This window comes from Microcebus murinus, chromosome 27, assembly GCF_040939455.1.
Source record: "Microcebus murinus isolate Inina chromosome 27, M.murinus_Inina_mat1.0, whole genome shotgun sequence".
In the NCBI taxonomy this organism is placed as follows: Eukaryota; Metazoa; Chordata; class Mammalia; order Primates; family Cheirogaleidae; genus Microcebus; species Microcebus murinus.
The window spans coordinates 10,701,901-10,719,678 of record NC_134130.1 but is presented as its reverse complement, the minus strand read 5'-3'; positions in this window follow the sequence as shown (position 1 = coordinate 10,719,678).

Sequence of the window (17,778 nt, the reverse complement as noted above, 5' to 3'; positions counted from 1 at the left end):
TTTAGCATAAGATAATAATAATTTGAATTTATTTTATTATTATTATTTTTTGAGACAGAGTCTCGCTTTGTTGCCCAGCCTAGAGTGAGTGCCGTGGCGTCAGCCTCGCTCACAGCAACCTCAATCTCCTGGGCTCAAGCAATCCTCCTGCCTCAGCCTCCTGAGTAGCTGGGACTACAGGCATGTGCCACCATGCCAGCTAATTTTTTCTATATATATTAGTTGGCCAACTAATTTATTTCTATTTATAGTAGAGATGGGGTCTCACTCTTGCTCAGGCTGTTTTCGAACTCCTGACCTTGAGCAATGTGCCCACCTCAGCCTCCCAGAGTGCTAGGATTACAGGCATGAGCCACCACGCCCGGCCAATAATTTGAATTTAAATAATGGTTAAACATCAGGGTTGATCTGCTCTGCTTCTCACAGCTGTGTGGCATGTGGAAGTCCCCAACACACTCTAAGTGTTGATTTCTACATCACTAAAATGATATACCTCTTATGTGTGTCAAAGTGTTGCTTTTAAAATTAAATGGTTTTTCAAATATACAGTCTATTATACAGTATAAATATATATGCATCTCTCCTATGTGAATACCGGTATGTATTACACACACACAGTAATGCACACACATATCTTTTGTAGATTTAAAAAACTATGTAAATTTCCATGTATGACTTTTTCCATTACCACTAGGTAATTCACATATAGTGATGTTTTCCACTTTAGGCAGCCGATTTTTTAATAATATGACCTTATAACCATACATGCATGATAGTGCCATTATGTGGATAAATATGTATTTTCATATATATGTAATTTATATAAGTGTATAGCAATTATCCTCTGAATAATAAATACACATTTATTTTAAGCCTTATTAAATTTATAGTAATTTTATTTCATTGGTTGAAAACATGAAATTTTTTTTCTGAAAAATCAATTCTAAACAGAAGTTCTCCTACTTGAAAAAAAAGAATTATTGATCTGAGTAATTCGCCTTCAAAACATGAAAATTCAGCTCTCATTAGATAGTGTACTGAATGGTAAGTTAAAGGTGAATTTGCAAATTAGTGCAACCTTTGTGGAAAAGAATTTGGAGATACCTCAAACAGCTACATATAGAAATACCATTCAACCCTGCAATAGCATTGTTGGGCATCTACCCAAAAGAGCATAAGACATTCTATTATAAAGACATCTGTACCCGAATGTTAATCACAGCACAATTCTCTATTGCAAGGTCATGGAAACAACCTAAGTGCCCATCTATTCAGGAGTGGATAATTAAAATTTGGTATATGCTTACAATGGAATACTACTCAATTCTAAGAAACGACAGTGAGCTAGCACCATTTATGCTATCCTGGATTAAGCTTAAGCCTGTTATCCAAGTGAGGTGACACAAGACCAGGAAAATGGGCTCCACATCTACTCGCCATCAAATTGGTACTGACTGATTAAAACTTTGGTCTTCAAATGGTGGTAGTGCTCACCAGGGATTGTGGGGGAGGGGCGACCCATATCCTAGGGATGTGTCGAGCATTATGGGTGGGAAGGGAATGCCTCTAACCCTTCTTAGGAAGAGGCAAAGATATGCAAGGTAACCAAAATGCTACAAAAAGAAAAAAAATTTTATCACGTGGTGGGCAGGTGGGGGGGAGGAGGGGAAGGGTGTGTACTTACATAATGGGTGTGGTGCACACCACCTGGGGGTTGGACAGGCTTGAAGCTCTGGCATGGCGGGGAGTGGGGGGAAGGGGTGGCAGGGGCAATATATGTAACCCTAACAATATCTGTACCCCCATAATATAATGAAATAAAAGAAAATTAACTCTAAAAAACAAAGAGGTGAATTTAACATGTATTTTGGCAAACCACAGAGTTCAAATCACTGTTTTAAATGGGTATGGACTATTCAGCAACCTCCTTATGGTCAGTGCTTGTTCATTTTCTTCTTTGTATCTTCATGTCTTTCCTGGAGCCTCCTACATATTGAAGCACTCATATTTGTTGAAGTGAATCGAACCAAACTCCATTTCTAACAGAAGGTAAACAATTGCCATCACCTTAGGAAAGTCTTCGTATCTCATTTGTGAATAATCATCTGCTGCACTTGCTTGTTTATCATCTGTCACTCCTGCCAGGTGGAGTCTAGGAACTGTGCTTGTTGTATTCACCAACATGTATTCATCAGCCACTAGAACGATGAATATTTATTGTTGATGAATAAATGAACTTAGAGTTCACTTTTAATTGGCTGATACATAACATACAACATTGAACTTCATTCTCTAGAAATAAAAAAAATTGTCAACTTTAATCAGTATTTCTCAAGGGGAGGTAATAAACGGCTCCGGGCATTAGCTATTTCTTTAGGAATGCAGTGTGTGGTATCCTAATGTTATTCTTGATTTGCAAAGCTCTTTGAAACTCAGGTGCTTTTATAAGTAAAAATTGAGTTTGACTTCTAAATGTGAAACTACAAGTAGAATTACTAATAAATGAAACAGGCTGTCATTTTATATGTTGCCAGTGATTATAAGATATAATATTAATAGCAAAGCTTTTTTATTATATATTAGAAACAAAGGGAAATGATATACTTTACTGCTTTTGAAAAACATCTTTAGGAAATCAATCTAAAGAAAGTTAGACAGGAAGAGATCAGTGGATAATAACCAACAAGCTTTCTGTTAGAGGAAAAATGGGAACTAGCAAAAATGAAAAGAAGAGATGGAAAATAGTTTTATGGAAAATTAGAGGAATGTGAAAGGAATTTAATTACATAAAACAGGGCTCAGGAACAGCATTTCTCTCTGGTTCTTATAGGTTGGGGAAAGTGTAGCTCTCATGTGGTGAGTGTACTCAGTGAACATCTAGAACATTGTCTGGTCCAAGTAGGAATTTTAAGTCCCCCTCTTTTCTCTCAGTGGGTCAAATCCAACCTGCTCTACTTTTTTTCGGCATTTCCCCATACTGTGGTCAACCCCTCTCATTCCATCTCCCTTAAGAAGTTTTCATCTCATCTCCTCACCCTCTAGGTGCCATTCTAACTCCCAGGTGTGTGTGCCTGTATTCCAGCTCCTCTGATGGTCTGGCTTCACAACAGTTAAGTCTTGGAGTCTAGAAGTATTCTACCAGGATACAAATGCAAGTATAGTTAGGTTGGATAAACTCGAATGACATATCTGGTTCATGATGTCTTGATATAATTCTCCAAGCTGTGAAGCTAATTTTGTCAGTTTTACATAACATGAGCAGAATATGCATCTCACACTGACAGTGCAGTAATGATTTTATGTGTATATATGCTCATTTCTCTCTTTAGGGTTTATATTGTTGTGCAAAATATTCATAATTTTTGTTTCAATGTATAACACTCCTTCGTGCCCTTGATCAATATTTACTGAGTTGTGATTATGTTTCAGACACTGTTTGAGGCACTGGAGATTCAATACAGAAGAAAGAGAGTTACAGACCTTATGTCAATAGGAAACACAAATGAACTAGTGTCGTCATGGTGCCTGGCCACTTAGAGCTGCATTATTCTTTATTACTTTTCAATTCACAGTTTATTTTTAGAAATATTTAATCTACTTGTCCATTTTGTGAAAGACAAGTAATAAAGATAAAATAATTGATAAGTCCACTAACTGGCACAAATTAACTGCAATGTGTCAAAATCCTCTGAAAACAAGTGAGAAAGGTGAGCCCTAAACAATAATAGCAGCACCCTGTCCACTACTGGATCACCAGATGCCAAGACCACTGTCGGGATGTGACCATCTGACAATGAGCTAGGTAAAGATACATTTCTATCTGTTATTTAAATGTCAGTTAAACCCAATCCCTCTCTTATTCTTATTGGGAAATTAAATATAAATAACAATTCTGCTGTCTCTTTTAGTGCCCCATTGAAGCATTAATTCACCTTAGAAACCCCTGTTCAAGAGCAAGCAGTTATTTACAGTTTTATCATTATTAATAGGTTTTAGTTCTCTTTGACAAGATCTCTGTCTTTTTAGGAGTTCTGTGATGCAGGTGGCTGCCAAGAGAAGATCTAGTATACTGCTAGGTTATGCGAACCTTCATTTATTGATAATATCTAAAATCTTCAGGATTTAAAGGCCCAACTTTTTCTAGCAAAAAATAACCTATTTTTAAATATGTAATATAAAGTGAATAAAGTTTTATTAGTAAAAGATACAGTTCAAAAATGAACTAACATCTAGTTCCAGTTCTGCTCTTAGTTGTTTGAACTTAGATATTTGAGCCATCATGTGATAGGATGATGATATAGAATGTTAAATTCTAGAAATTAAACAGTTAATTTCTAATTTTTCCTCATGATTCCATAATTAAAAAGGAAGGATAAATAAAAAGAAATAATTTTCTAATGTAAACACTTGACTTACCTACTGAAATGCTTCTACCCTAGGTAATTACTCTAGAGGTAGCAATTCCAAAATGAATAGTATTTATATAATTACATATTTTCTATATATAATTTATATAATTGATATTTATGCATAAGTATATATAATTTATATGATATATTTATACATATATCTATATTTGTATGTCATACTATTTATATTTATGTATATGTATACCTAAATATAAATCATACTAATCTCTTAAATTACTTTGAATTATAAGTTAAGATAATTTATATTGAATAAACAGCTGTTTTATATATCCAATAATGTAATCATGTACAATTATTGACAATTGTCCTTTTGCATTTTAAAAAAATCCATTTAAAATATCTGTTCCCAGCCGGGCGCGATGGCTCACACCTATAATCCTAAATTCAAGACCAGTTTGAGCAAGAGCGAGACCTTGTCTCTACTAAAAATAGAAAGAAATTAATTGGCCAACTAAAATATATGTAGAAAAAATTAGCTGGGCATGGTGGCGCATGCCTGTAGTCCCAGCTACTTGGGAGCCTGAGGCAGGAGGATTGCTTGAGCCCAGGAGTTTGAGGTTGCTGTGAGCTAGGCTGATGCCATGGCACTCTAGCCCAGGCAAGAGAGTGAGACTCTGTCTCAGAAAAAAAAAATCTGTTCCCATTTGTTTCAATCAATTTTCAATGAAAAGATAAACAAATATAAATATAGTATTTTATTTATATGGTATTTTATATAATTATAAATAAATATACTAGTATTTTAAAAGCTCAATTTTAAAAGATGCACAAAATATGAAAAATAAATATACCATAATTTCAACATTGGTTACATCTGTATAATGTTATTATGAGTGAATTTTTCTGCACTTTCATTCCTTTCTATACGTTTGAAATTTGCTAAATGAGTATGGGTTACTTTGCTAACAGGAAAGCAAACAGAAAAAGAAAAGTTAACCAATATGGCTAGATAGTAGAGACAAAAATTCCTCTAACCAAGCTTTAAGTATAGAACTTCTTCCTACTTAATTCCAAAAATAACTGTAACTTGATTTAAGAGATACAATTTGATATTTCATTTAGTGCTACATAAAATTGGTTTTCAGATGTAAATACATGAAAAATCATTTTTTATTTCTAGTGCATAATTTCCTCTTATACTACTTCATCCTTATAAAACCAAGGTTTCAAACTTAAATGGCTATCAGGGTCAACCAGGCTTTATAAATGTGGAAAGCTGCTGATTTCTCACAAAAGGGAATCGCCAGGATTCTGGAAAACGGGGTGGGGGTGGAGTCCACGACCTGCTAAGGACCTTTTTTTTAATTGCCAACACTCTGCTATGTGAAGGAAACATGCCCATAGGCAGAATTCAGATTAGGATAAAATTTTCAATCAGTAATTATAAACTCAACTTTATTCTTAACAAGAGGTAATGGAAATAAAAATAATGTAGGTGAATTTCACCATTCTCATATGGAAAAATGATGCAAAATTGAGAAAAGTAAATTACAGAATGTAAATAAATATATTGACGGTCAAAATCAAGGCTACTGCAGACACATATATTCATGGAAAATATAGACTCTATTGTAGGATTAAATGTGATTTAAAACTGTAAACTAAGAGTGGTGATTTGCTCAAGCTTGATAAGGATGTTTTCCAGAGTTATAAGAACACTGAACCAAATGAGATTTTTATAGCCTCAATTGGCTGCAGGCATTGAGTTCCTTCAACGTGACATTAATCTCACTTGGTTTTCACACTAGCCCTGAGTAGGATAAGAAATGGACCCGGAGGCTGCAGTTGACAAGTTTCTAGGGCTGCTTTGTGTGAAATCCATGCACTTCTCTCTGTCTCTGCCAGGTTGACCCACATTCCCATTTAGATCCATGACTGTCCCCCACGTCTGGATCGCTGAATGTCCAGCCACTTAGCTGTGTCCCTGGCCTCTCACTCAGTCCTTCCTGGCTGTGGCTCTGAAGACTGGATGGTCTCCAGACACATTCTGCTCAAGAAGGGTGGCCTTCTGTAACCACAATGTCTTGTCCTCGCCTTGCCTGATTCGCACATTATCCACTTTATATTCCTTCGTGGCTGAAATTCACCCACTGAATTGGGCTGTTTTGTCTACACTGGGGCCAGTCGAACCTGAGTGCATCAAAGTCCTCAAGGCACTAAGTATTTCACTCTTGGCTATGCTCCCAAGATGCCAGTCTGTGGGAGAAGAGCCTTCCCAGTCCCTGACAATCCCACATGTATGAATCACCAGTAATCCGGAATTCTTTAATGAGGAGGTATTTTGAATTATGCTATTATATGCAATTTTATACCAGAAAAAAGGTATTATTCCAACATTAAATATTGTCTCTACATTGCAGATCATTCAAAAATCAGTTCATTTTTGTTTATGACTTGAACTCTTTTGACTATACGAGATTCCAAGATTTCTAGGGAACTGAGTGAAGAGAAAGTTCTCTTTATTCTCTGGTGTCATTCAGAGTTCAGTCAAAATACTGCAGAGTGGAAATTACATATTTTTTTCTTTTGACCCCCTTTTGAAGTCATGACAAGGAGGATTTGTGGTGACAGCTGTTTTATCCCGAGCGCTGAGAGATGAGAAGTAGTGAGCACAGGTAAAGGCCAGTAACACCTGCTTCTTAGATCTGTTGAGTAATAGTTGAAAAGTCCTCAATAAACACAACATAAAAATTATGGGTATTGCCATGATTATGCACATAATAATACAATTTGTAATTCATTTTTAAGTAACAGAAAATTAAACATATTCATAGGAAATAATGAATCTAGGATATAGAAGTCACATAATTCCAACACAAAAATTAAAATTTGACTTCTATAATCAGTGAGTGAACCTGAGCCGAAATTGAATATCTGTCAAAATGGATCAAGAGAAGTAGAAATTGAGAACCATTGGTAAAACCATGGATAACAGGGACGTTAATAGATCCGTCCACCTTCCAGTATTCTGGGAAATGGCTCACAGCAATAACTCAGCCTTTCCCGTGAGACTTTGGTAAGACTCACAGGTTCTAGCCTTATCTATCTATGAAAAGGCCACACATAAACCCTCAAATTCCCTTTCTTTGCCTCATAAATAATTCGATGAAGTGCTTGTCCCTACCGATCAATCCAGAACAAAATGCTTCTTTTTTTTTTTTTTTTTTTTTGAGACAGAGTCTCGCTTTCTTGCCTAGGCTAGAGTGAGTGCCGTGGCGTCAGCCTAGCTCACAGCAACCTCAAACTCCTGGGCTCAAGCGATCCTCCTGCCTCAGCCTCCCGAGTAGCTGGGACTACAGGCATGCACCACCATGCCCGGCTGATTTTTATATTATATATATTAGTTGGCCAATTAATTTCTTTCTATTTTTATGGTAGAGACAGGGTCTCGCTCAGGCTGGTTTTGAACTCCTGACCTTGAGCAATCCGCCCGCCTCGGCCTCCCAGAGTGCTGGGATTACAGGCGTGAGCCACCGCGCCCGGCCTCAAAATGCTTCTTAACCAAACTTTGCTTGAGTTTTTCTCCCTTCCTGGACCTCTGAATTGGGACCCATCTTCATTCAGCCTGAGCCTACAGACAACTCCTCCTGAAAACTCGCTGGCGTCAGGCTAAAACATTCTCTGACTTACTGTCCCATTATGCCACCCTCTCCTCCCATTTCCCCAGATGGCATCCTTACTACCCATGCTCACCCCTCCCCATAAAAGAGAAACCTCTTTTGCCTGACGCTTCAGACGCCCACAGAGCTCATGATCGGTGCAAACTCCCTATTTGCAATAATCCAATCCCCATCGTTCTTTCTCCCTTCATGCAGTGATCTCTTTCAATAAGGTCCTTTTCTAAGTCCCTATTTGTTTTTAATTTGACAATGTGCATGGAAGGAAGATTAGATATAATTCAGGTTCTCGATGTCACAAAAATAAGGCAAGATGATGGATTATACTGACATTACTTCAAAGAACGAGGAGAGTGCTGATATTAACTAAGAAAGGGAAGACTGGAGGACAAACACCTCTCTTGGTAAGAATAAATACCAAGATTATGTTTTGCTCAGTAAAATCTGAGATGTATTTGAAACATCTTAGCAGGAGCAAGAGCTCCGTAAGAGTGGTGAGAGCTGGGGCATCAGCTTGGAGTCCTGGGCATGGAGGCTACATTTAAACAGTGACACCAGACAAGATCTTCTACAAGAGGGCATACATGGAGGGGTGGAGATGGCATATGCCACAGTTAGCCAGCAGTCCCTAAGAACTGGCTAAAGAAATCTGCAGCTAACTAGTGCTGGTGGAGGAAAACAAAGCATTCAAAGAGTGAAAAAGTCAGAAGTGCATCAAGAAGATGAGTAGTAGTGATCGTCTCTGTCTAGCAGTGTTGAGAGTTCATGTAAACTGAGGAAACACAAGGGACCACCAGGGTTGCCAGCACTGAGGTCATTGCAGATGTTGGCAAGATTGGCGCTCGCCCAGCTGTGAGGACAGAGGCCCTGTGGGGACTGACTCAGGGGAGGGCTGAAGGCCAGGAAGGGGAAGCAGCTGTAAGGAAAGTTGCTGTGAGACAGAGAGAAAAAAGAAAGAAAATCATCTCATTAAGCAACAATCAGAGAGGAAAATGGTGTCAAGAGAAGGTTAACTATTTGGTTTTTTGTTCGTTTTGTAGGGAAGGCAGAATTTTACCTCTGCCTTCTTAAGGTCTTTCATTGATCCTGAGAAGTAGATTGACATGAGACATTAACAGGAGGAAAGCATGCAAATTTATTTAATATAAGTTTTATGTGACATGGGAGATCTCCCAAGAACATGAAGACCCAAAGAAGCCACTAGAGTGGTACACTTACGTCCTGATTTACTGATTTGGACAGAGTATCAGATTGTGAAACTATGACATGGAAAGGCGGCTTGGGCTGGGGTAGTTAGGCATGGAGAAATGTCTAGAAAGAAAAGGGTTAGTTTACAAGATTTCTTTGTACAGATTTCTCTCAGCCTTGACTCTCTGTCCATGGGGATAAGAATGTTACTTGCCTCCTGGTATAGGGACATACTCCATGCAGAGGTTTTATATCCAGCTTTCAGGAAGAAAAAAGGAAGATCAGAGTGTCCTTCTCACACCTGCTATTTTTAAAGTGTGCTCAGCTTAAAATATCCTTATGCCAAAGTGGCAATTTCGGGATGATATCTTTTGCCACCTTTCAGTTTGTTTGTTTATGAATATTGGCAATATCACAATATAATTGTATGTTGATATTAAAGGTCAGAAAGTAATAAAAATTTTGATAACATAGTGGAAAGGAAAGACAGTTTCAGCCAGGCCAGAATGGCTGATTGAATACAGGGAAAGAAGTTGAAGCACAACACTGGTTTCTGATTTGATTAATTGATTAATTTGAGATGGGGGTCTCACTATGTTGCCCAAGCTGGACTGTAACTTCTGGGCTCAAGGAATCCTCCTGCCTCAGCCTCTTGGGTAGCTGATGCTACAGGTACATGCCACTACACCCAGCTTCTTTCTGATTTTTTATTTATTTATTTATTTCAGCATATTATGGGGGTACAAATATTAAGGTTACATATATTGCCCATGCCCCCCTCGAGTCAGAGTGGTTTCCAATTTTTTAAAAAGAATTTAGAATTTTCTGGAATTAGCCTTGAGATTGCCCTTTTGTAGACAAGATCTGGAACACTTGGGTACTATAAAGTTTAATAGATACGTACCTTTATATATTGTCTGTTTCTGCACTTCTAGCATGCTTTATTGAATTTTTCATGATTATCGTTGAAATTCCAGCAGAATAAACTAATTAAAAATTAAAAGTTGTAGCATTAGTAACCTCTTGGCCATACTATCAATATGCTACTTTGTTTTAATCTAAACAATTATTTTGTTTTTACTATTCTTGTTTTAATCTAAACAATTATTTTGTTTTTACTATTCATTTCTGGAAGTGGAACAATGTAGATGTTAATACTTCCAGTTGGCTTCTTCCCTGGGCAAATATGTTAACAGGAAATGCACATTTTTCTGTAGGAAACAAGAACACATCTGACCTAGCCAGTAGATGAGCAGAACTCCAAGTGAGACTGTGTCCACTTAAGGAACTGCAAGATGTCATCAAAGGAATTGGAAAAATGCTTGCAAATTTTTATATAACTTGTTCAGATAAGAAATGCTGATAACTTGCTCCTGATCTTCTCCAATGCTCGAATCTTCCACTAAAGGTATTTAGATGAGGAGGAATTCACCTTTCAGTCTTTCTGACTATGCAACACAATAATAATAAATATTATAGATGTTCTGGTAGAATATTAGATTCTCAGATACATTTATTTCAGTTTCAAAATTGAAATTTCTACTTTCCTTCTCTAATTATCACCACTGTTGGCACTAAACACAACTTGTGACTTTGAAAAAAGGTAGTTTTCTTCTTTTAAACCTATGTCAAGAAGCCAAAAACCAGCTTAATGTTCCCAACCTATATAAATTTGCATGTGTATAATATATGACAACACTAAAACTTCTAAATGAGTTGTGAAATTTGAGAGCATCATTTTAAAATTCTTATTGCACTACATTTTACAGTTTGAGTTTCTAAGTATTATTGTGGATTGATGACTCAAAAATATTTGAATGTATTTTTCCCATTTCAATATATATTAGAAGTGACTTTTAATTCCATTTATATTCATATTAAGATGCTAAAGTGAACATGAATATTGGTATATATTATATATGTATATATGTGTATATATTTATGTACATCATACATATTCATAAACACAACCTATAGCACTTCATATGTAGCAATATCAGCTTTGAATATTAATATTCAATTTTATTTATGCAGTTGTAGTTTCATTGAAATATAATTAAAGCTTCTATAGTCATGTAAAACACTTAATGAGTCTAATGTTCAATCTCCTGAAAAAGCAGCAAATATTAAGTGATTGTAATGAAATATGGGTTTCAGAAATTATGGGGGCTGGGCGAAGTGGCTCAAACCTGTAATCCTAGCACTCTGGGAGGCCGAGGCAGGCGGATTGCTCGAGGTCAGGAGTTCAAAACCAGCCTGAGCAAGAGTGAGACCCATCACTACTATAAATAGAAAGAAATTAATTGGCCAACTAATATGTATAGAAAAAATTAGCCTGGCATGGTGGCGCATGCCTGTAGTCCCAGCTACTCGGGAGGCTGAGGCAACAGGATTGCTTGAGCCCAGGAGTTTGAGGTTGCTGTGAGCTAGGCTGATGCCATGGCACTCACTCTAGCCTGGGCAACAAGCGAGACTCTGTCTCAAAAAAAAAAAAAGAAATTATAAGCATTATATGCCCATACTTAAATATCCATCCTTGTGATCTGATAATAATTTTTTAAATGGAACCAAATAAGAGGAATGTGTAGGGTATAAGAAAAGTACTCCAGTCTAACTATTGATCTCTGTCCAGTTTATTACAATTTTTTATTCCTTGTCTTTTATTTGACTAGGTCTGCAGCATATTTTTCTATTTATCTTCACATTTCTTAATTTCTTCAGTGATTTCTTTCATTATCAGCATAGTTTCATTTGCAGCTAATTGTTTCTTTGTATTTTCTTCTAATATTTCATTAGCATGTCTTCCATTAAAAGTAATAATTTATACATATGATTCAGACATTTTTACACTTAAAATTGGTAACCCTTTTTAAATAGCATCCAAATATGCTAAAAAAATCTTACATGTACTCATTATTTTTTCATACATGTGTACCACATTATACACTAGCACATACAGTTTTCATATGATCAGTGTTTGCCTCCATAATTTTATGCTCAAGGGATTCTTTGAAATAAATGCCCAGCTTAAATTTTGACAAATACTCACTATAGAAGACAGGTCTTCACCACAGAAAGAATAATTATAGTCAAATTAAATGTGGTATTTGCTGTGCTCTTGCAGTCATCATAAAGAGAAAGCAAATGAACTAGTGTTTAAGTGATCAACAACATATTGTATTTGAATGGCCACAGTGATTCCCTTCCATACTGAGGTGATTCAGTGTATCTGGATCTGAAGAATCATAATGTAAGAAAAATGGTACAAACTTTGGTCTAGGAGGAAATTTCAACAGAAAGATATATGCAGAACCATCAGGTTTTTGGCTTTTCTCATTAATATTGAGGACATATGTGCTTATAATGTAAACACTTAGTAACCTTTTTTTAGGTATGTAGAATTACAAATGTCATAAAGGTCATCCTGATATTTTGATGTGTTATGTAAGATGTTTATTCTCCACTCACTCCACATTTGCTGTAGCTTAGTGGCTACAGTCCCCTGTGTCAAGAGCACGTGGGTCTCAGGGTAAGACAGCAGCTGCCATCTGTAACGGGGTCAGCTACATGCGGCATACCTGCTAAATCACGCAGGTGTGGGAGAGGAAGGGAAGAGGTCCAAAATAAGGAAAACAAATAGCAAATGAGGATTTGGGGACTTGAAAGAGTAAATTTCTTGGATAATATTCAAATTTCAACAGTAACACATCAGGGTCTTAGGAAAAGGTGGCTCCGATTATCATATTATGATTGTTATTTGAATGTGCTCTCCCATTTACCCTGTTAGTAGGTGTATAGTCTGCTTGGAGACTTGGCTATAGATAAACTGAAAATAAAATAAAATACTTCTAAATTTTTAGAATCTAAGCCCTTCTATCGTGTTATTTATATCAAAAGTATAAAACTGGAGGTAGTGATTTTCCAAGCATCAGATGAATGATGAACTTTAGTGTCACAAATGGCAAATTCTATGCTAAGCACTGGATATATAAGATCCCAAGTGGAGCTTGGCAATTACATGACAATAACAGCTAAAGAATCAGATTTAGCACAAGGTCTGGAAGCCATCTAAAAATGTACAGCCAAGTGGTAACTGGAAAGCAATTCTAGCGTAATGCAGTATTAGAGTTTGCAAAAGTGAATAGCTCTTGACCTTTAACATTTACTAGAGGCTCCTGCAAAGGTTTGACTAGTTCAGAAGTAAGAGGCAGATGTGGTTGGGCATTCCTCCCCAGTGAGTTTCTAGCTGAAGTATGAACAGAACTGGTGGGGCAGAGGACCAAGGAGGAAACAGAGCTGACCAACCAGCCAGAGGACAGCAGCTGTCCAGGAGGAAGGTCATGGTGGAAAAGGCTCAAGCCATGACCCCGGAGAACCATGATGGCATGACATGCGTGAAGCTAACAGAGAGTTAGCAACAGGAAGGACTGTCCCACCAAACTTTTCAGAGACTGTGAGCCATGTTCCTACAAAGTAGGTATTAGCAAATACATAGTCACAGGCCAAATCCAGCTTGTGGCCTACTTTTGAACTGCCAAATTACTAAGAATGGTTTGTGCATTCTTAAAGAGTTATGGAGGAGAAGAGAAAGAGGAAGGAGAAGAGAAAAAGAACCAAGATCTTAAGTGAGATGCAACCTAAATTATTTACCATCCAGCCCTTTATAGAAAAAGTTTGCCAATCCCTACTTTAGGCAGAGGAAGAGAACTCTAAGGAATCTTCAGGCTTCTTTCTTTTTTTTTTTAAGTGTGCAATTCAATGTTGTTTTTTATTATTATTAAGGATATTACGGGGGTACAAACGTTTTGGTTACATGTAATGCTGTTTGCCCCACCCAAGCCAGGGCTACAAGTGTGTCCGTCCCCCATACAATGCATTCTGCTTCCATTGGTTGTGGATTTACCCCCTCACACCCAGGGAATATTACTACCATGTGAACAACTCATAAACAGTAGAGAATCTTCAAGTTTCTGAAGTTAAACTACCAAGGAGTTAAACCCCTAATGAAATTCCCGAAAGAATGATATACCTTTTGGGTTTATCACCTGGAAATAATTTTTTTTCTAACCAAAGGATAATTGCACCCACAAATGAAAACAAAATATCCTCTAAAAAGATAGCTTGTAGAGACCATTTTGAAAACTATGAAAAGTGTGTTTAATTGACCTAACTGTAGGTAGAACTATATTTCTGATAAGGAATAAAATGCACATATTTAAAGCATATAATTTGATAAGTTGTTGAAACCCGCAACACAATCAAGGTTATATATACATATACAAACACTGCATCAAAGTTAATATATATAAATATGCATGTCTATCATTCAAAATTCCCTCATGCCCCCTTGTAATCTTTCTTTCCCCTTCTTTTCTTGTTCTTCTCTCCAATTTCAACATCAGGCAAGTAGTGTTCTGCTTTCTGTTACCATATTAATTTTCATTTTCTAGAATGTTACACAATGGAATCACACGGTATGTATTCTTTTTTTCACGTGTGACTTTCTTTTCATTAGCATGGTTATTTTGATATTCATCGATTTTGTAGGTGTCAATAGTTCATGCCTTTATATTGCGCTGTATGGATGAACTAAAATTTGTTTATTCATTCACTTGCTTGTTTATTATTACAGATAAAGCTGCTATGGACATTCATGTAGAAGTCCTTATGTGTGCATATGTGTTCATTCCTCTTAGTTAAATGACTAAGAGGGAAATGGCTGGGTAACATACTAATTATCCATTTAAATGTTTAAAAAACTGCCAAACTATTTTTCCAAGTGGTTGTATCATTTTGTATTTTTCCAGCTGTGCATGAGAATTAAAGTTTTTCACATCTTTCCCAACACTTGGTATGAATAATCTTTTTAAAATTGTAGACATTCTAATAAGTGTGTAGTCGTATCTCGTTTTTCAAAAATTGCATTTCTTTAATGACTAACAATTGAGCATCTTCTATATGCTTGTTTTGTTATCTGTTCATCTTCTTTGATAAAGTGTTTATACACATAATTTGTTAATTTTTTATATTGGGTTTTTAAAATTATTGAGTGCTGAAAGTTCTTTGTATATTCTGGATACAAGTCTTTATTAGTTTCCAAATATTTTCTCCCAGAGTGTGGCTTGTATTTTCATTCTTTTAAAATAGAACTCTATTTTTAAACTATGTTTGTTTGGGAATAACTACTAGGAAGGGGAATATTTGAAAATTAGAAATGGAATATTACTAGGTATTTGTCTGTCTATCTAATCTGTCTCTGAAACGTCAGAATCGATTATCATAGCCTTGATGGGGCTATCACTTTGTGATATTACTCATTATCTTCCTGCAGCATGATTTTTATAGGAATACCTAAACTCTCTAATAGTCCCCTCATCTGAGTCATCCTTCAGAGTGTGACATGGTAAAAGAGAGAGAGCTGGTCCCATATTGTAGTTTTGGAGAGAGGAAATAGTCACTGGGTTAAGGAAAAGCAGTGATAGGTTGTGGCTGGGAAATCTGTCCCAACGAGCCAGCGAGTTCCCCGGCCAGCTCTCCACCGGGGTGCTGCCACCATGCAAATGACAGCAGTTCACTCCGCGCCATCGTATATGTGCAGTGCTGTTGGCGGGCAACGTGCATTTTGTAAAATTCCCACAGATTAGTTTTCCTTCCTGGGGAAATACCATTTATTTAAATTTGTTGTTGAGCTTGCTACAAAGGAAAACCCTTGCCTTCCCCAAACCTATATGTAGGCATAGAGAACAACGTTACTCATGCCTTCTTCCGGAATGTGACATTACTGCCTCTCTAATATCAAGCTATTTTTTTTTTAATGATTTATTCCTTTAAAGGAAGATAGTTGCATATAGCTGTGAACTATTTCACAGAAAATAAGAGCTTCAATGTTAATTCAAAAGTAAATTAATTGTTCTAAGTTCAAGAATACTAATAGAGAAGGAAAATGCCTTCTGTCAAAATCTGCTATATGTATTTGCTTATAAAAATGTCCTCGCAATATTGGAGAACACTTAAGAAAGAATGTCTTGCAACAATTCCAGTTTTGTAAACTATAGATTTTTTTTTTCAGAGAACTTCCTCTGTATAATTCTTTGAATAGTCTTAAACTGCTAAAGCTATTAAGGTTTCACCATCTTTAATTTCTGATTAATTTCCATACTGTTGCATAAAATAATTAAAGTAAAGGAAAAATAGCCAGTCTATACTATAAAGTTTTGGTGGAATGTTAATCCACATAGTAAAAAATTATAAGATCTAATTATCTAGCAATGCAATTGAGATTTATTACAACCACCATTATCAACTAAGAGAAATATATGTTCACCAACTAAGACAGACATAGAGATGTGATATTTGTCTGCTTATAAACATGAGAAAAAAATTTTAATGAAATATTTCTAATGATTTTATTTATATTTTTATTTTATTCATTTATTACTATCCAGTTGCTGAAAATAATTATTCTGTCATCTATTTTCCCAAACATATCATAAATTCTCAGGGATTTAAGCTAGCTTGGGCCGTACTATTATGCCTACAAATGCAATCATTGCAATTACTACATTGTATTGAAATTATCTAATTTTATGTCTTTCTAGCTCCTAAGAATCTGAGTTTATTCAAGAGCAAGAGCTATATATCTCCAACATTTAGAATGGTAATTAGATATGAAGGAAATAGCAAAACTTCAGAATTGAATTGAACTGAATGTGTTCTTTTGTGTATAGTTTGTGTATTTTCCATACTAGATGAGCTAGATTTTATTTGCATGGAAATAGCACAATATACACCCAAGAAAGCAAATATATTTAGAGTTTTAAAGGAGAGAGTAGTAATAGAATTTCTGGAAAATTTAAAGGTATATGCCTAAAGAACTTCTATAGAAATTTTTTTTTCTGTAATGCATACTTGGAAGCATGTAAATGGATTATTTTACTTAATCTGTACTCCTACAACTTTCAGTGTCATGCCTTTTCAAAATTGGACTCAACCACTCAAAATATATTTTCTTATTGACTTTGTTTAATGTAAGAAAATAATTCAATGCAGCAACTATTCATTCAATGTCTTTTTGTATCTAATACTGGTGCTCAACCCTGAAGATACCATGGTGAGCAGGGAAGTCTTTCAATTCAGTGAATTTACAAACTAGAGGAGGAAAGACAGTCAATACACAATTATAGTGCATTATAATATGATAAACACCAGGATGGGGACAAGCTCCAGATCCATGGGAGAAACCCTATTTAGACAAAACTTCCATAAAGAATCAATGTGTAGGCTAGGATAAGGACACTGATTGAGAGTTTTCCAGAAAGAGAGAACAGCATAGGAAAAGGCAGAAAGGCCAAGTAGGAGAGAAAAGACAGAGCTTGTGTGCTGTGCTGAGATATTTATACTTTATCGGAAATCAGAAAAAAAAATTGATTAAAAAGTTTCTAAAAGAAGGACACAGTAAAACTCTTATTTGAGAAAGATCATTGGCTGTAGTGCAGAAAATAAATTGGAGAGGATGAAAAAATATCAGTTAATTAAGCACTGTT